The following is a 19,685-nucleotide window of genomic DNA, read 5'->3' as shown; positions in this document are numbered from 1 at the left end:
TGTCCCAGGGCCTGTGGTAGGAGATTTTCATGTTTAATCTCATTGAATCCTCATGACCACCTCATGAGGAGATTGCTATGATTGTCCCATATTGTAGAGGAGGAAACAGAGTCAGAGAGGTTAAGTGGCTTATCCAAGGCCATCCAGCACATAAGTGGTGGGATGGGGATGCAAACCCAGAGAACGACAGAGTGAATGCAATCTGCTAACTGAATAAATGTGAGGAACTAGAGCAGAAGAGACCAAGAAGATGGCGATTCGTATTCCAGAGTTGGCGTGGCCGGTGGTGCCGCTGACGGAGATGGAGCCCCGGCGTGCTGGGTGACTGGAGATGCGTCAGCCTGCGGTGAGCCTGCAGGAGGCAGGCCCCAGCACCGGGGCAGTGGCCGCAATAGCCATCCATTTTGTCTTGGGGCTCCTTGTCGCAACGTTTGCCGAACCTGCTGTGGAGAAGGAGGGTTGAACCTGCAGGCCGCCTGGGTACTGGCAACGCTGCGGAGAAGCTGGTCGGGGGCAGGACTCATGAGGGACTCCTCAGGGACCGGCTAATCACCCCCTGAGCTCACGTCGCTATCTTGCTTTTGTTCCACACAACGTGGCGTCTATTCCGTTGCAATGCACAGAGGACTCAGACACTCGCCATGATACCTAATGCGAGAACTACTTCAGATTTCATATTTTCCAAGGCCCTGGTTCCCTCCTATGTGTCCCCCATAGAAGAACTAAAAGATGCAACTGTCAAATATTGCAGAATATTGCAGAATTCAGGATCCTAAGAGCAGGTCCAGAGCCTCTTACAATGTCATAGAATCATGGTGTTCTAGAGACAAGTGTGCCCCATTTTACAGATGGAGAAACTGAGTCTTTGCGAAATCACTTGTCAGTTGGTAGTGAGTGGCAGAAATGGGTCCAGGCCCTTGGGCTCCAGAGGTTTTGCTTTCTCCACTGACACATAGAGAGGCTGCTGTCTTGGAGGGGAGCCTCCAGGGTTTCCCCTAAAATAGCCCTGGGGGCTGGGCACGGTGGCTCACACCTGTATCCCCAGCACTTTGGGAAGCTGAGGCGGGTAGATCACCTGAGGTCAGGAGTTTGAGACCGGCCTGACCAACATGGCGAAACCTCGTCTCTACTACAAATACAAAAATTAGGCGTGCTGGCAGGCCCTGTAATCCCAGCTATTTGGGAGGCTGAGGCAGGAGAACTGCTTGAACCCAGGAGGTGGAGGCTGCAGCGAGCTGAGATCAAACCATTGCACTCCAGTCTGGGCAACAAAAGTGAGATTCTGTCTCCAAAAAATAAAAATAAAAAAATAAAATAAATAGCTCTTGGGACAGTTTTATAGAGAGCTCTAGCAATCGATGGACCATTTCAAACTGGTACACTTTTTGTTCCTGCCAACACAACACACACACACACACACACACACACACACACACAAAGAAACAGCAATAACAGGAGCAACAAACCCCAGCATATTGTTGCATTCATCCTTCTATTGGTCATTTCTTTGACTTTTCCAATTGTTTCCTTCCTCTGAGAGAAATTTGATAAGGCAGTTTGGTTAGAGCCATAAAGGGTTCTGTCCAAGTACAGGGTCAGGGGGAGACCCCCGTAAAGCCAGACAGTACCTGTGTGCACTACCAGAGTCCTAAGGTGCGGACAGGGAAGCAGGAAAGGAGAGGACAGCTGTCAGGGTGGAGGAAGGAGCAGGAAAGACAACGTGCAGAGAAAAAGGAAAAGAGGAAAAACTGAGTGTGTGGAACAGACATGCCAGTGGCGTGGGCAGAGCCCACTTTGGGGACCTATATTTTGGGAACCTGGCTCCCCAGTACTCAGAGGCAGCATGAAGCAAGGGAAGAACCGGGTGGACATGAAGAAGCCAAAGGGAGTCAGCCTCATATCATCCAACCTTGGGCTCTCCCGGGAGTGAAAGCGAGGATATCCATAGCAATGCTGGGACCACAGGCATACGCCAGGATGTCCCAGGCAAACTGGTCACCTTCACAACAGCAATGCACAGAAAGTGCCAGGCATGGCTCAAGGCCGTCCATGTATTCCCTTGTGTAAGCCTCACTACAACCCAATCGGCTAGGCACTGCCATCATGCCCATTTTACGGAAAAGTTAACTGAGGAAGAGAGAGGCATAGTATCATGTCCATGGTCACACCGCCAATACATGGTAGAGGCAGGAGTTGAACCAAGGCAGCTTGGCTATTTCAGAGCTTGTGCCATAAGCATCATGCTCCATTGGCTCTCCACTCACCAACAGCATCCACACAAAGACATCCTGTTCCCCTCACATGACCAGCGGAGGGACCTTTGGGGTCTGTTTCCCCTCACAGCGGCTTTAACTGGTTAGCATGATGTCATCCGGATGACATAAACGAGGATGCTTTTAGGCTGAGGTGAGGGGAGCAGGCCCTCATTGGTGTTTGTCCTCTGCAGGCTCCACGCCTTGACACAGTGCTGGGTCTTGGCCTCAGGTCTTGGAGTTCTCAGTCATTCTTGCCTGTAATCTGCCCTTTCACTGAAGACTGAATTAGATATAGGAAGGATCTCCTGAAGTTCCGTGTTAGGGACGGTTCCGAAGGACCTTATCTGCCTGGGGCAGCTAGAGGGTGCCACCGTGTGATGACAAAGTTATCTCCAGGGCTCTTCCAGCTTGAGGGCTATAGAATTTTCTTTTGTGACAGATTCTTCTGGAGGTAGTGCGTCCCCATCGTCAGTGTGTTTTGGCTCCCAGCCCTGGCTTTCCCAGAATGCCAGCGGGACACTTCCTTCCCTTGTCTGTTTGTTGACACATCCGGGATGGGGCTGATCAAGGGAGGCATTCATGGGGCAGCAGGCTTTGTGGTGGGTGGAGTCTGGCTCTGGGTGGTGCTCCAGGGTTTCTAGAAGATGCAGGGAGGTAGGAGTGGGCAGGATTCCCCCGTGGTTCAGATTCCAAGGGCCTCGGTCCCCACCCCGTCTGTGCTGAAGGTGCCTTATTCACACAATACAGCTGCTCTGCCTGGGGCTGGAAAAATGTGAGGCTGGGCCGGAGAACTTGTGGGAAGGTGGAAATGGTGCTTTACCCAAGTAAGTTCCAGCAGTGAGGCTGGATCGGCTCCACACCCAGCCCTGTGCTCGTAGTGTACCCCTGAGCCTGTGGAACTCTGTGCCCTTCTGGGCTTGGTGAGAGGAAAGATGAGAAGGGTGAGACGTAGCACACACGTTACAGGTGCACCAGGACACGATGGAACTAGCGGGTGTGCGGCCCTCCTCCCGGACCTGCACTTGTGCTCCGGACCAGCTTCCTTTCCTCCTTTTTAACTCACAGCAGCACCAGGGAAAGTGGGAGGGTGGCTACAATGACCCAATTAGCAGTGCATAGAAGAGGAAAATCTCCTATTGCCTGGGCGATTGGTTTATTTTCACTTTATTTACTTTAGAGATTGCTCAGCATTGAGCTCCAGGATTTGTAGCCCGCCAGAGTTCTCTTGGTAAATGGATGGAGTTTTGCCACACTGTCTACTGCGCATAAGCACACACCTTCAACCCCTGGGATACAGGGTTGGATTGGTGCTGATGTGGGAGGGAGGCCAACTTCCTGCAGCCCCACCTTGACCAAACAGAGAACTCCAGGGACCCTCTTTCCACTGTACCTCAAGGTTGACGCACAGAAATACACCAAGCATGGCTGAGAGTCTGGCATCAATGAACTCCTCTTTATAACAGTTTTGTGAAATAGGCACTGTTATCATCATCCTCCCCATTTTACAGATGAGGAAGCCAAGGTTTTGAGAGACTGAGTAACTTTTCCAAGGTCACACAGCTGATAACAGGCCGAGCTGGGATTTGAACCCAGGCAGCCTGGCTCTAGGGCCAAGTCCTCAACCAATGCACAGCCTGCCATCTCCGAATACCTAGCACAGAGCCTGGGTTCTGACTCTTAACCAGTCATGTGTCCTTGGGATTAGCCCTCTAAACATGAGTTTCTTGTCATTGAAGTGAGAATACAGGAGCTACCGGGTGAATTAAGGGATGTGAGGAAGCAGGTGGTCCAGGAACATGTGAGCCCACGGGTCACGGTGGCTTTACCTGTTTTGAGAGCTCGTGGTTGAGTTCCATGCTAAGGGTGTACTCCGCGCCTTGTTGGTCCTTCTCAACCAACTTGCTGAGATGTGCTCCTTCCCTTCTTGGCCCTTCACAACTTGTACTTCTCTGGGACTGAGATTCCCCAGGAGGCAGAGGCAGAGTCTCTCACCGAATTAGCTTCTATGTGTGCCAAGTCCCTGCTGTGCCAGCAAAGGGTCCTGCAGGGGGTCTGGTCTAAGAAGAGGGGGGTGGTCTCTGCAGTAGGCATGCACACAGTCCCTTTGTGGGGATGTCTTTGTTCTGGCAGACAGAACAAAATATCAGACTGGGTGGCTTGGACAACAACTGAAATTTATTTTCTCACAGTTCTGGAGGCTGGAAGTCTAAGATCATGATGCCAGTCTGGTGGGTGAAGTTTCTCTCTTTCGCTTGCAGAAAGCGCTTTCTCTTTGTGTCTTCACATGGTAGGGAGAGGGAGAGAATGGAAGAGGCAGGAGGGATAAGGAGGATGATGGGGGTAAAGGGGGGGCAGAGAGAGAGAGAGAGAGAGAGAGAGAGCTAGCTTTCTGGTCTCTTTTCTTATAAGGGCACTAACCCCATCATGAGGGCCCCACCCTCATGACCTCATATAAACCTAATCGCCTCCTAAAGGTCTCATTTCCAAATACCATCATACTGGGGGTTAGAGCTTCAACATATGAATTGTGTGTGGAGGGGACACAGTTTAGCTCATAGCAGGGGATGATATAAAAAATAACCAATGATGTTAGTGTTTATAGGCAAGTGAGTGTATTTCTCACGGCTTTAGAGAGGAGGTGGGATTTGAGCTGCACCTAGAAGTACAGCTCAGACTGGGAAGCATTTACAGTGCAGGGCCCTGAAGCACAGGAACAGCCCTGCACCTCCTCAGCAGGGCCGTGCACTTCTAAAGACATGAATGGGATCAGGGAGGTCAGGGTGAAGAGGATGAGAGATATTGGCCAGAGAGACCCCTCCTGCCTTCAGCCAGGTTTTGTTTTTCTGTGGGGAAGGAGATGGTTTGTCAAAGACACTGTTTCTTTTCTTCTTTTTTTGAGACGGAGTTTCATTAGTTTCATTCTTGTTGCCCAGGCTGGAGTGCAATGGCGCGATCTTGGCTCACCACAACTCCTGTCTCCCAGGTTCCAGCGATTCTTCTGCCTCAGCCTCCTGAGTAGCTGGGATCACAGGCATGAGCCACCATGCCCAGCTAATTTTTTTGTATTTTTAGTAGGGACAAGGTTTCTCCATGTTGGCCAGGCTGGTCTTGAACTCCTGACCTCAGGTGATCTCCCTACTTTGGCCTCTCAAAGTGCTGGGATTACAGGTATGAGCCACTGTGCCTGGCCCAAAGCTACTATTTCTTAACCTGAGCAGGGCTGAAATTTTAGAGGCTTTCTTCACAAAGCAAGTTTTCTGAGCAAGACAGCAGCAGCGTCACCATCCCCAGAGAAGGACACAGTAAAGTGAGGTTGGATGACAGATTATAAGCAGAAGTTCTTCGAAGTTCATTTCTGTGGGTGGAGTCATCTCAATCATGGTCAGAAATTGCCATCGTGGAGATACCGTCATGAATGACAAATTGTTCAGCAGAAGAACCTCCAGATCTTTCAGTGGTGCCATGGCCTGTGGAGGCTTTTTGATTTTCAGGTCTTCCAGGAGCTTAGGTTGAATAGACACCCCATATACAGATCATCCACAGGACAGAGATCTGGACTCAAAGTGCCTTTGTGTGGTATCTGGGTACATGGACACTGCCTTCCTTCCAGAATCCCACAGAGGGAAGGCCATCCCGCTCTTCTTTCTGTTATTTTTATTTTACTGTCTTCAGTGGGCAGAGTGTTGAGATTTAGGGTTTTTTATTTGTTTTTGGATCATTTTTTTATTGTGATAAAATTATGGAACATAAAATGTAGCATTTTAACAACGTTAAGCGTACTGTGCAGTGGCGTTGAGTACATCCACATTGCGAATTGTTTCATCTTCTCAAACCGATAGGGTTTGAGGAGGTTTGTTTTAAACGTGGCTCCAGGAAGTTATCCGCTGACACTGTCTCAGCTCCCTTCCTGCACAATGGCCTCACCATCAGATGTCCTCTCCACTTGGGCAATGTTTCTGCTGCCATTTCTTTCTTATTCCTTTCTGTTTGTTTGGGCAAAAAATTATCTGCTTCAATCCAAAGAGCTTCTGTGAGACTGCCCTCCTGCAGGCTGAGTACTTTGTGCAGAACCTTGTATATTTCTCCCCAGGGTCCTATAAGGTAGTGTGATCACCCACCCTTTCCAGATGAGGAAACTGAGCACCACAGATGTAAGTAACATAGCTGAGGCGGTGTAATTTCAGAGCTGGGACTCGAGTCTGGTCTCTCTGATCCTTCCTCCTTCATCTAGACAGGGGTGCCATTGTACAGAGTCAAGCACAGCTTCCCTGCCAGGGCACATTAGTGTTTACTCGAGAAGGTTTCTAGAATCTGCACAGATCTGGGTTTACATTATGTGAACCATGTTTCATTAGGATTCTTAACAGGAGCCTTTAGCCAAAAAGGATTCACTTAAAAATAGCTCCTTTACGTACCATAGATAAACTGCTAATGGAATTTACCAAACTGCTAAATTAAAATTTTAACTAATTACACACATACTGTAGAAGTGTGAGTTTAGCTTTGACCATGGATTCCTCCCAAGGCAAAGAACTGGTGCACCTTCTCCGGCTACCAGGGGCTTAGTCACCATCTCAGTTCCTGTTCTTGGTCATGATCTGTTTTGCTTTCCCATCCCCTCTTGGTATCTCACCACAGCTTAATTCTGCATTTACTCAGAACACAGTTTGTTCCTAGGCTGTGGTTGTCTTGGCCACAAATACTACAGAGTATATTTGCTATTTCCCCAGCACACATTCTTTCTAGCATCTGACACATCTTCTGTGATGTTTGTCATGACCCTCGCCATGGACTGCAAGCCCCTGCTGTGTCTCTCAGAACTCAGATTTTTGGGGTTCAACTTTCTTTGGGGCACAGGCTTCTGATGTGGCTCAACTCTGGGAATGAAGTCAGCTGGGGAAGCAGCAAGGCATCCAACAAACTTCTGTGTGGGCAGCATGCTTAACAGTAAGATAATTTGTCAAATGCCTGCCATGTGCTAGGCATTTTCTGATATAGGCCTTCCCAAGTCCTTTTTACAGATGAGGAGACTGAGGCTCAGAGAGGTTCAACAACTTGTGTGGGTTCACACCAGACACCTGACTATACCAGACAGTCCTGGTACAGTCACCTGCATCGTGGACACCTCCCCCACGCTGTTGATCTCCCGGGATCTCCCTGTTCCTGACTGGCTTCATACAAAGGGCTGACCCCACTGGGTTGCAGAGTCTGCTTGATAACAGGGCTCTCTCCACATACCTGTAAAATGGGAGCCATAAGCCCCCGACTCCATACTAGGTGAGCTGCCCCAGGCACAGACCATCCAGGAATATAGAGATGAAAAAGGCCAGTTTAAAAGTCTGATATAATACTTCTTTCTAAGGAATGCAATTTTACTCCATTGAACTGCAGCTTGAACCAGAACCAGAGACACGAAAAAGAACTGCAGGTAACGTGAGTGTCAATGAAAAAATAATTGCTCGGCTTCCATTATGTAGTCCCGCATCGCCAACTAAACTTATTTTTAAAAAATGAAGCCCTATTTACAGAAGTTTAAAATAGAATGAAAAGTTCCAATTTGTACTGAATAGCAATTAGATTATAACACACAGCACATCTAAATTTTCTGACACTTTAAGGGTTACCTTGTTGTGATTTAATGCCAATGAAACAAAAAACAACATGGATCAACATATACTTATTGAATACCTACTGTATGAAGTGCTTTGTACCAGGAAAAAGAAAAAGGAACACAATATTTCTTTTGACCAGACACAAGTGCAGAGAGAACTGACCTCCCCGGATAGCGTATGTAACCTTTGCCAAGGAGGTGGGGCAGATTGAATGGGCTCTAGAAAGAAACTGGGCCTTGCAGAGGGCTTAGCCAAGTAGGTGGGAACTGAGCTTTGTCTTCAAGGATGGTAGATTTCAGCAGGTAAGTGGTGGCAGGAAGTCCTGGGAGGACTGTTCCATGAGTGTCCATCTCAATAGATAGTGTCTGAGGGCCATTATGGAGATTAAACCGGTGACGTTCTGCCCAGGCTGTAGAATGTGCCTACTAGTATTTGTAAGGGTCACACTCTCTTCCTGCTGGCCTTCGCTGACTATTTTATAATCCAGAAGGAGGTGACATTTCTCCCAGCAGGGAGCCAGGATTCAATTCTAGATTTTCTGATCCTTCTTCCTTCGTCTAGACAGGGATGTTGTCACAGAGAGCCTAGCACAGCTGGCCCTGCCTCTGCATGTACCCTGGAAGGTTTCTAGAATCAGCACGGATTTGGGCACGTATAATGTGGACTATGTACCATTAGGATGGAGATGGTATTCAGAACCCTGCAGAAGGTGCCACGGAGCTATAGAATGGAAGATGAGACCACCCTCAGAGACTCCCCCTCTGCTTATAAAGTTATCCACCAGGAAAAGCCAACCAAAACAGAATGAGAGACACCCAGATGGTAACTTTTACCAATAGCCCCACTAGTGAATCACTGCCTGATTTCGTTTCAGTGCTGGCTATAGGGCCAAAGGCAGCTGTTCGAGATTTGACCATGTCCTTGGCCTGGCAACGGTGGGGAGTCCAGCCCTCTGTCCCAGCCTCACCGGTGCATTCAACCCCAGCAGCAACACGGCCTCTGTCTGCAGCCTGTGAAATGGCTGGGCCGTCTCAGAGGTGCTTCAGAGAGCAATGTTAACTAGCAGAGTGACAGTCACGGGTGACTGGCCCTCACTGAGAGGACACGTGCCCACTTCATTGCTGCGGGCAGTTAGGAACTCCAGGCTGATTGGGCCTAATTGGAGCTCCTGAGGATGTGTTTTCCTTCTGTGCACTAAGATGTAAGTTGAGTGACTAAGCCAACCACCTGGCCTGTCCCATTCTGATTGCAAAGCCGACGTGATGTGACCCCTAACGCTGTTTCTTTAGGACCTGGTCCACAGAAGCTGGAAGGGAAGTGAGAAAGCGCAGGTGGAGAAGCCGTGCGAGGCAGCAGCGTCAGGTGTGTGGCGGGAAGAGCGTGTTTCACGTTCAGCTTCACCACTTGCTCTCTGTGGGCCTCAGTTGCCTCATCTATAAAAGAGCTGCCCTTCATGTCCCTTAGGGAAGTTATAAGGATGGAATCAAACCGTGAAAATGTGAAAGTCCTTTATGAACTAAAGTCTTTTAAATGGAGGTTGTTTATTTTTGTGCAGCCAAGTAGTTTCCATCTATTCATCAGTTTGGCCTAAATTAACCTCTGCTTCTTATTGACATAATATAATATAATAGATCCATTTAGCATTGGCTCAGTCATCAGTGATTTTTCTCAAAGGGGTGAACTGTGCAATGCAGTTAGGTGGTTGAGGCTCAGCCAGTGCCCCATGGTCCAGAACTCTCCAGCCTGTCACATCAAATCCCTCAGGAGAAGTAGGAGGGGGTCCAGGCTGACTGGGACCCTGGGGAGTCTGGGCTATGTTTCCAACCAAATCAGCAGGGAGATGCCCCTGAAACAGAGTGGAAACTAAAGCCTACAGAAAATGGAAAATGGAAAATGAGGCTTTGTTACTTTTAAGAAAGAAATCCTGGGTGTGTCCTGCTATCTGGAGCTTCTGCCCTCCCTTTGCAAATATTTGCCTAGGGATGTAGAGGGTGGAGGCAACCATGGAGGAGAAAGGAAGAAGGAGGGCGGCATTTTTGAGTACATACGTGTGGTCAGACACCTGCCAGCTCAACTTGGTGTAAATTCAAGTGAACTCCTGTTCACTGAGAGCCTATCATGTGCAAAGCACTGCACTACAAGCTAGTACGATAATTATTTTCCTTAACTTAAAGGTGAGGAAACCAAAGCTTATAAAGTAGCTAAGCAACTTGCTCTCAAGGTCACATGGGTGGTAAGTGTAGAACCAGAATTCAAATCCAGGCACTTGACGGCAGAGCTCACCCTCATAATTGGCTAAATTATGTACATTGGAGATGACCCTCTCTGTTGATGAAGGTGTTTGTAACTCACACAGCAACCCACAGACTCTGCTTTCAAATCTGTACAGCAACGCAGTAAGGTATTAGTACTGATATGATACACTTGGGTAAGCATATTAAATAAAATTATGACTGTGGAGGCACTTAGTACGTTGTAAAATGCTCTACAAATATAATTATTGTCTCATAAATAAAATGAGAGGGGTTAAGTGGCTTGCCCACGGACATGTAAGTTGCAAATGCAGAGTAAGGGCGCCACCCCAGGACTTAGAACTTCAGGAGCAGTGCTTTTGCTTGCCTTCACACCGTCAAGGAAAGATTCACTCTGACTTTATCTGTTTCCCCTGAAGTGTTGCCAAATAAAAATTGGGCAGAGAACCTAAAGGAGACTAAGCTAACTTTTCTTAGTTACCTTTTATTAACTTTGGTTTTCCTCTGCTTTTTCAGTCACTAATGAAACAGAGTAGGGTCATGGAAGAAGCTGGGGGGCTCTCCAGCCTGGGGGCTGGGGTGGCAGAAGCTGCAGAGGGATCATTGGTGAGTCTCCATCTCCTAGTTAGAAGGAGAGCCCTGCACAAGGATGTGAGGAAAGAGGATGGGCGGGGTATGTCGTTTTGCGCTATGGATGGACCGGCATCTATTTTATAGCCCCATAAAACTGTGACCACAAATTATTTTAGAATTGTGAGTTCAACTAGAATCTGGGGTACATCCCTGGGGCTTGTGTGTACGCATGCAGTTTTACTAAAATAAAGAAATCATAAATATTTTGTTAAAAAGATCTTAGGCTTGATACCGGAAAGATGAAAAGAAAGTAACTGCTGAACGCCAGTTCATATTTGCACAATATGAAACAGGGCCAGAATTTTATCTTAGAACTGAAGCAAAGGGAGTCATTCTTTGTTGCTAGCAATATCTTATTTTTTAAATGTATTCATTAATTTTAAAAGGGATAAGAGATTAACACTTACTTTACACCTTCCAGATTCAGAAGCTGTGCTGGGAGCATTTGTAGGTATTTGCTCATTTATTCGTCACAAAAATGCTTGTATAAGTGACACTGTTAGATGGATTTTTAAGATGAAAAAATCAAGACTCTAAGAGATTAAGTAATTTGATTCAAGTTTCTCAGATGGCAAGAGATGGCAGCAAGATACCAGTATAAGCATGCCTGACTACCAGTCTGTAATTTTTTCAACAACACACTGAGAAAATCCATTTTCAGTTTCTTTTTATTTCTTCCTTAATCTCAGATCTTTCATCTAGATTCTGTCTTTTTCTGTTTGAAGTCCATCTTTAAAAATTTTTCATTTTCAGTGAGAATCTACATGTGGCAGACTCTCAGGTTTGTTTTTGTTTTTTCTTTTTTCTTTTTATCAGATAATGTCTTTTTTTTTTTTTTTTTTTTTTTTTTTCTGAGACAGAGTCTCGCTCTGTCCCCAGGCTGGAGTGCAGTGGTGTGATCTTGGCTCACTGCAACCTCCGCCTCCTGGGTTCAAGCTATTCTCCTGCCTCAGCCTCCCGATTAGCTGGGATTACAGACGTGTGACACCATGCCCAGCTAATTTTTGTATTTTTTTTAGTAGAGACGGGGTTTCACCATGCTAGCAGGATGGTCTCGATCCGCCGGCCTTGGCCTCCCAAAGTGCTGGGACTACAGGCGTGCGCCACTGCGCCCGGCCTTCTCTTATTCTGAAAGCATATGTTTTGAAGTATAGAATTCTCAGAAGACAGTCACCTGTTTTTAGCACGTTGAACGTATTTTACCACTGCTTCCGTCTTGTTTGTCACTGTTAAAAAATTATCTGCTTAACTGTTAATCCCTTGAAAGTAATTTCTCTTTTCTCTGTGTTGCTTTTAAGACACTCTCTTTGTCTTTGCTGGTCTGCAGATCTCGCTGAGATGTGTCTGTGTATGTATTTCTTTTTATTTATTCTTCTTGGGATTCTTGAATATGCGTCTTGGCATCTTTCATCACTTTAGAAAATTCTTAGTCATTATCTGCTTAAATAGTCTCTTCCTTCTCCTTCTGAAGCTCCAAACAGAGGTATGTTAGACTTGATTTTTCATGTCTCTTAAGTTCTCTTTCGTATTTTCAGTGTCTTTGTCTTTTTGTGCTGCATTTTGGTTAATTTATTGTTGACCCAGCTTCCAGTTTACTGTTTCTTTCTCCAACTGTATCTAATCTGCTCTTACGTCTATCCACAGTTTGTAATTTCAATTATTTATTTTTTTTATTTCTAAACATTCTCTTTGGTTCATTCTTCAAAACTTCTTGGTTATTCCTCATGGCTTTTTGTCTTCTGCACATATCTTCAAGCTTGTCTTTAATTTCTTTGAATATATTACAGTCATTTTTATAGTCAGCATCAGGATATTTATTATCTAAAGAAGCCCCTAGCCAGTGAATTCCTTCCTTTCTTATCAGTTCATCAATGCTTTTGGAAACTAAAAACAAAATTATATAAGACTTTTTAGTAGTTTCTAATGGCAAGGTTTATCTAGGTACTTAGCCTGCCGTAATGATGAAAATAGAAACCTAGCATGCTGTTGTGAAATTGACAAAATTAGCTAAGGGTAAGCTGATCAGATGGAGATTGGCATTAGGAGCCTAGCATGTCCCACACGTAACGAATGCACTTTATGAATGCCCTGAAGAGCGAGTGTGTAGGGTGTTGTGATGAGATGCCACTCACTGTGGGACTTGCCCAGCCTGGCATCCTACCCCACAGGACATGACACCAGAAGGAGTGTCACCAAACAAGATGAGATTTTCAGGAGGCCTATTTAGAAGAAGTCATTTTATCTGTAAAAGATTAGAGGCTCCTTTAGGAAACGAAGGCTTGGGAGGACTCGGCCTCTAGTTCTGACCTGAGCCCTACCAAAGCCAGTCGGACTTGTTGCCTTGGAATTCAGGGGCTATGTGTTCGTCCATCCCAGTGGCCCTGTGGGAGTGTCTAAGAACAGATATAGATGGGACCACTGAGTCCACGCTGGCCTCAACTGCGCCTTCCCCCCACTTACCACATCCCAGTGGCCACCCAGACCTCTTGACTCCGCCTCTAAATAATTCTAGAATCTCTTCACCTGTGCCCACTTCTGCTGCCATCGCCCTGGTCCAAGATGCTGCCATTCCTTGCCTGGGCTGAAATGATTCTCCCAGTCAGCTTTCATGTATCCACTCCACATCCCTCCTCTTCCAGTTCCATTCCCCACAAGCAGCTAAAGTCATGTTTTTAAAATGCAAATCAGATCATGTCTCTCCCAACCTTCTAGATTTTAACTTTCATGATTTCCTGTGGCTTGTTGGGATGAAGTCCCAAATCTCTAACCGGGCCAATCAAGTCCTATTCCTCAACCTCAGCCCCTACCACTCTCTTCCAGATTAGGACTGTTCTAGCCACCCTGCTTTCCTTCCATTTCTTGAGCACACAAAAAAGCTTTTTCTAGCTGAGGGTATTTATGCCTGCTGTCCCTTAACATACTTCCCACCCACCTTTCTGCTAGGTCTGTCCCGCAGACCCTGGCCCACGGATGAAAGGAGTGCTCAGACATAGGTATGCAGTTTAAGAGCAGATAGGCCATCGCCCAGCTCTAGTGGCCAGAGAGCAACCCCGAGAAGCTGGAGCTGCTTGCTTTAATTCAGTGCAGGCACAATGCCAAAAACCTGGAGCAAACACAACCTGTAGGCAATTAACACTTACTAGTCCCCTTTCAGGGAACTTCACAGGCACAGATGATCAAAGGTCAGTTCCCGGTCAATATAAGTAAACAAGCCTGTTTAAGATAAATTCCCCTACACTCCCTTGTACCTACTCCTTGTCCCTCTGCCTCAGGGTTATAGAACAGCTGCCTTCAGCTATTCTTCCCTGGGGCTCTGCAGAGCCTTCCAGCTTTTCAGAAGGTGTACATCTCTTCCCTGTAGTTTTTCCCACCACTCTGACCAATCCCCCACACCTTTCCTTGGGTTGCTCCTATTCACCCCGTGGACCCAACATAAATGTAATTTCCTTTCTCTCGTCTTCTGTGCTGGTCTTGTTGCTCTAGGGTCCCTATAGCAAGCCCTTTGTGTGTCTTCATGTCTTCATCAGAGCACTTACCCCGGTTATGATCCCGTAATTATTGTTGTAATTTCTGTCCACTTTCTCCCCTCTCCACTACCTGGTAAGGGCTGAGTTCATCACCCTATCCCAGCACAAAGCACAAAGCTTGGCACATGGTAGCTGTTGCTTATTGGACAATGCATCTATGAATGAATCTGGCTTCTGCTTCCATCCCTCCACTGGGACGGCTATGACTGACTTCACCTGTGACCTTCTCATTGATAAGTCCGGGTTCTTCTCTGGAATGTCTGACATGTGTACAACATTTGAATGTGCTGTCAACCTCTAGTTCTTTAAACATTCTCCATCTTTTCTCATCCTTTGGTTTGAGACAACATTATTTCCTTTGTGTTCTCTCTAAGCACTGCTTCTGAGCCTCCTTCGCTGACTTGCTCTGAGTGTCCATTAAATGTCAGTGTCCTGCATTATTCCAGCCCTCAGTTTTCCCTGCTCCCTCTGCACAGCCTGTGAGCAGCCTTACTTATGTCTGTGACTTCAACCCTCATATATTTAAACTGGCGAATCCCACGCCTATATGTCCAGCCCCGTCCCCACTCCTGAGCACCAAATATTTCTCCCACTGCATCCTAAATGCGTCCACCCTGATGTCCCAGGGAAGCCTCAAACTTAACATTTCCAAGTGGAACTAATTCTCTTCCTTGCCAAACTTGTTCTGCTTCTAGCATTTCCAATCTGGCTAAATAATGTCACCATCTACCTAACCTCTGAAGCTAGATGTCATGGAGTCATCGTAGACACCTCTGCCAGCTTAGTACCCATGTTCAACTGTCACCACACTCTGTCTCTTGGATCTGTCCCTATCCCTCCCCTGTGCACTGCCGCCGCCTTAATGCAGCCCCTGCTGTACTTGTTGGGGTCATGGAATCAGCCTCTTACCTGGACTTCCTTCTTCCATCTTCTTCTCCATCTAGTCTGTTACCAGCACTCATGCCAAAGATCTTGTTACAGAGAACAAAGCCTAATCAAGCCACCTCCCTGCCTCACCCCACACCTTTCTCCCTCATGCCCATACAGTAAAGCCCGTCCTCCTGAAGAGGACATGCAAGCTTCTTCACAGCTTACTTGTCTTTTCCTCTGGCTTTTGGTTCTCTTTGCAGCATTCACGGTCCTCTGGGCATGCCATTTCTTCTCAGTACAGGCTTATAGTGTCAAGCAGGGTTCTCAAACATCAGAGTCACAAGGAAGGCCTGCTGTAAAAACGTGGCATGCTGGGCCTCACCCACAGAGGTTCTAACTCTGTGGGTCTGAGATGAAGCCCAAGATCTGAATCGGTAACAAGTTTCCAGGGGCTGCACGGACTTCTCTTCTGGTGGCCACTGTGAGAATTACCAGTGTAACCTACAAAGCATGTGAGCCTGGGAGCTCCAATACCTGGGTCCAAATCCTGCCTCTGCTATGCATTTCCTGTATCACTTAACCTCTCCATGCCTCAGTTTACTTACCCATCAAAGGGGGCTAATCCTGTAATCCTTACAGGCTTTGGAGGAGGATTAAATGGGTAGTACCCAGAAAACTTTCAAACACCGCCTGGTTCATTATAAGTATCAGGAACTGTCAGCTGCCACCATTGTGGATTGTTATTTGTATTATTATTTACATATTCGGTTGCGAATGTCTGCCTCCTTCTCGTTATTGTTTGCAGCTTCCTCATCTCCCTTCAAGAATTCATCTCTTTTCTGAGGAGCATTTTGCTAGCACTCTCCCAGCCCCTGGTCTCCCTGCACTCTGTGCACACAGGCCTGCGTGCACCCTGTCCTAGCATCTGCCACCCTGCACTCACCGCCTTTCCAGGAGTGGGGCGCATCTGCTGTACCTCCGCAAGGCTTCATTTTCTTCCAGCTTTATTGAGGTGTAACTGAAAGATAAAATTCTGTAAATTTAAGGTGTACAACATGATGATTTGATACATGTGTGTATTATGAAATGATACCCCAATCAAGTTGGTTAACATGGAATTCAAAAATAATTTTTTTTAATAAAGTTAGTTAACACATTCATCATCCCACCTGGTTACCATTTTTTATGTGTGTGATAGGAGCATTTAAAATCTACCTTCTTAGCAAATTTCAAGTATACAATACAGTATTAACTCAAGTCATCGTGCTGTACATTAGATCTCTAGAACTTACCAACTTATCTACGTTGTAACTGCAATGTTGTACCCTTGGACCAGTATTTCCCCGTTCCCCCACCTACAGCCCCTTGAAAGCACCATTCTTCTCTCTGTTTCTCTGAATTCAATTGTTTAGATTCCACATATATGATCATAAATTTGCCTTTCTCTGTTGGCTTGCCTCACTTAGCATAATGCCCTTAATGTCTGAGGTTGACCCATGTTGTCACAAATATTAGATTTCCTTCTTTTTATGGATAAATTATATTCTATTGTGTATATGCACACACACACACACACACGCACACACATCCCACAGTTTCCTTAGCCATTAATCTGTTGATGGACACTTACGTTATTTCCATGTTTTGGAATACTGCTGTTGTGAGCATGGGTGTGTGAGATCTCTTTGAGCTACTGATCGTGTTTCCTCCAGACATATACCTAGAAGTGGGATTGCTGGATCGTATGGTAATTCTATTTTTAGTTTTTTGAGGAACTTCCATACCACTTTCAGTTTTTAGTCCTTGACTTCCATCTTGAGTCCCAGCAGCCCAGCAAAGTATCTAGTACATCAGTGGGGGTAAAAAATGTTTCTTAATTAAATACTGTAATGGAATTGCCGTATGTAACAGAATTTATTAAAAATATGGCAAAATGTGTCCAGCCTGGGAAAAGGACTGAATACTAAGAAAAGGTGGAGAGAAAAGTGTGTGTGCGTGTGTGTGTGTGTGTGTGTGTGTGTGTGTCCTGAAAGTTTGGGAATGTTGTAGTAAGGACAGTGGGACTGGATTGAAGAATGTGGTCTTGTGGTCTCAGGAACATCTCAGTGCACCTCACTTAGGATAATCTTAGCTGCAAGTGGCAAAAACCCACGACTCAGTTGATTGAAAGAAGGATATTTATTATGTGTGTTATAAGAAGTCTGGAGGAAGGGTGACGTTGGTGTTGTCTGATCCAGTGGTCAACCACGTCATCAAGGGCCTGGGTTCATTCTTTCTGTTCTGTCTCAGGCTTCCCTCTCATGGTTATAAAGTGGCTGCAGAAGTTCTAATCAATATATTAGATGGCACAGCACCTAGTAGAAGGAAAGAGCCAGGAAAACACTTTCCGGAGCACCCCTAGCAGGGCTCCTCTCACGTCTGAACAACCAGAGGTGGGGTAGAGGCTCCCCAACCCTATCCACTGTCAAGAAGCCTGCATAGTCTTGGCTGGATAAGGCCTCTGAGCCGGTACCCTTGGACTCTCAGATCACCCGGATCTCATGTGTTTTGCTTGTCAGATCCATTGAGAGCTGCAGAATAGGCTTAGCATCCCACAGGTCTGCTGCTCTGACTGGGACAAAAGAGCTGATAAGAAACTAATGGGCTGGGCATGGTGGCTCACGCCTGTGATCCTAGCACTTTGGGAGGCTGAGGCAGGTGGATCACGAGGTCAGGAGATCGAGACCATCCTGGCCAACATGGTGAAACCCTGTCTCTACTAAAATACAAAAAATTAGCCAGGTGTGATGGTGCGCGCCTATAGTCCCAGCACTCAGGAGGCTGAGGCAGAAGAATCGCTTGAATTCAGGAGGTGGAGGTTGCAGTGAGCCAAGATTGTGCCGCTGTACTCCAGCCTAGGGACAGAGCAAGACTCCATCTCAAAAAAAAGAAACTAATGGGAGTGACTTTACCAGGGGTGGCAGGTCACTGTCCCGAGTGAACAGAACTGGAACTCTGCTAGAAAGGAGGAAAGAATAAATGGATGCTGCTTAAGCCAGCAATAGTGTCTGCCTCAAAGCCCAACCCAGATAATCTAAAATGAATTGCCTGAAGTCAAAGTGAGGAAAACTTTTCCTCTCTCTGTTCTGACAGCAGGTCATGTCCTGACCACAGCTGCCCTTCAGGAGCCTGGCACAGAGCCACCTGGGGTCATCGGGCTGTTTGTCAAGGGTGGGGCAGCAGCAACTTGCCTTCCTCCATGAGCCCAGACAAAGCCTCCACTGGGCGCTCAGCAGAAGAGAAACCCTGCGGGAGCCAGAGTCCAGAGTGCTGGGATCCAGCAGGAGTGCCAGCAGAATACAGCCGAGGCGTGCTGCCTCCTCTCCTGCCAGGCGTGTGGCTGGACACGAGTCTTGCTGATGGTAAGAATCAGAGTTCCTGGATGTAGGGGGTACTGGGGGCAGCCGCTTGCGAGACGGCTGAGCCAAACAAACACGTGTTCTGAATGAGGATAAAGAAGGCAGCATTTCTGCCGAGGGTCTCTGATTTTCTGTAGCCTGCCCCTGGCTAGAAAACTGTCAGTTCAACAAAGTGGACTCTCAGACCACCTGGATCTCATGTGTTTGGCTCGTCAGATTCACTGAGAGCTGCAGAATAGGCTCAACACCCCACAGGGTCTCCTTCTCTGAATGGGACAAAAGAGCTGATAAAAAACTGAAGGGAGCAACTTCACCAGGGGTGGGAGACAATTCTGGCCAGGAATGGTTGTCCACAATGGGCAAGAAGTGTGGGCTCCATGCCAGGAGCAGTGGCGACAGCTTCTAGAAATTGTCTAATAGCCTGACATCCTAAATAACGTCCTGAAGAGCTGGAAAAGCAGTTCTTCCAGACACATGCAGGGAGCAGCAAGATGAGATGCAGTAAAAAGTTGAATCCAGCTGGGAGCGCAGTGCAACATAGTTAAGAGTGACCTCTATGACATCTGCTGGTCATGGGTGAGGGTTGGGGGAAGATAATTCTAATTTGGCCATTATTACATGTGTCTTTCTTGAATCTTCTATCAGATTGTCAACTCCTTGAGGGCAGTAATGGAATGTTTTATTTCTGTTGCATTCTTCGCAAGGTCAAGTACTGTTTATTGGTTGAGTAGTTGATGTGTTCTGACACAATAAACTTGACCAGGCCAGGTCCTAGAATCTTCATTCATGGGAGCAGAGTTGTCACCAGTATCTGTTAGGCACCTGCAGAGGAGGAGCAGTGGCAGGTACTTTTGCTAGCTGAGTTGGCCTGAGGTTGCTGGGTTTATGAATTTCCTAGGACTGCCATAACGAAGTACCACCAACAGGGTGATTAACAGAAATGTCAGGTCTCCCAGTACTAGAGGCCAGAGGTCTGCAGCCAGGCTTCAGCAGGGCCATGATCTCTCTGCGGTATACAGGAGGCCCCTCCTTGCCTCGCCCTGGCTTTGATGGTTTGCCAGCCGACTTTGGTCTTCCTTGGCTTGCAGTGGCGTCACTCCAGTCTCTGCCTTCGTCATCACATGGCATTCTCCCTGTG

The 19,685-nt window shown here is 46.9% G+C and overlaps 1 protein-coding gene across 4 annotated transcripts in view; it reads left to right on the top strand.

The window, feature by feature from the left end:
• CRACR2A (calcium release activated channel regulator 2A) overlaps window positions 1–19,685 on the top strand; it is a 138,605-nt gene that overhangs the window by 2,532 nt on the left and 116,388 nt on the right. For 2 of the 4 annotated variants that reach the window (XM_032254496.1, XM_032254493.1), the window contains exon 1: window positions 18,051–18,550. The exons of 1 other annotated variant lie outside the window; for it this stretch is intronic. The gene's annotated coding sequence lies outside the window, so the exon portion shown is untranslated. Of the gene's footprint in view, window positions 1–18,050; window positions 18,551–19,685 lie in introns of those variants that run through there. One more of the 4 variants, XM_032254494.1, reaches the window with a different exon arrangement.

Source organism: Sapajus apella, unplaced genomic scaffold, assembly GCF_009761245.1.
Source record: "Sapajus apella isolate SASKATOON/1434 unplaced genomic scaffold, GSC_monkey_1.0 scaffold86, whole genome shotgun sequence".
Taxonomy (NCBI): domain Eukaryota; kingdom Metazoa; phylum Chordata; class Mammalia; order Primates; family Cebidae; genus Sapajus; species Sapajus apella.
Note: the sequence above shows the minus strand (reverse complement) of the source record. Positions and strands in the feature narration are given on the sequence as shown.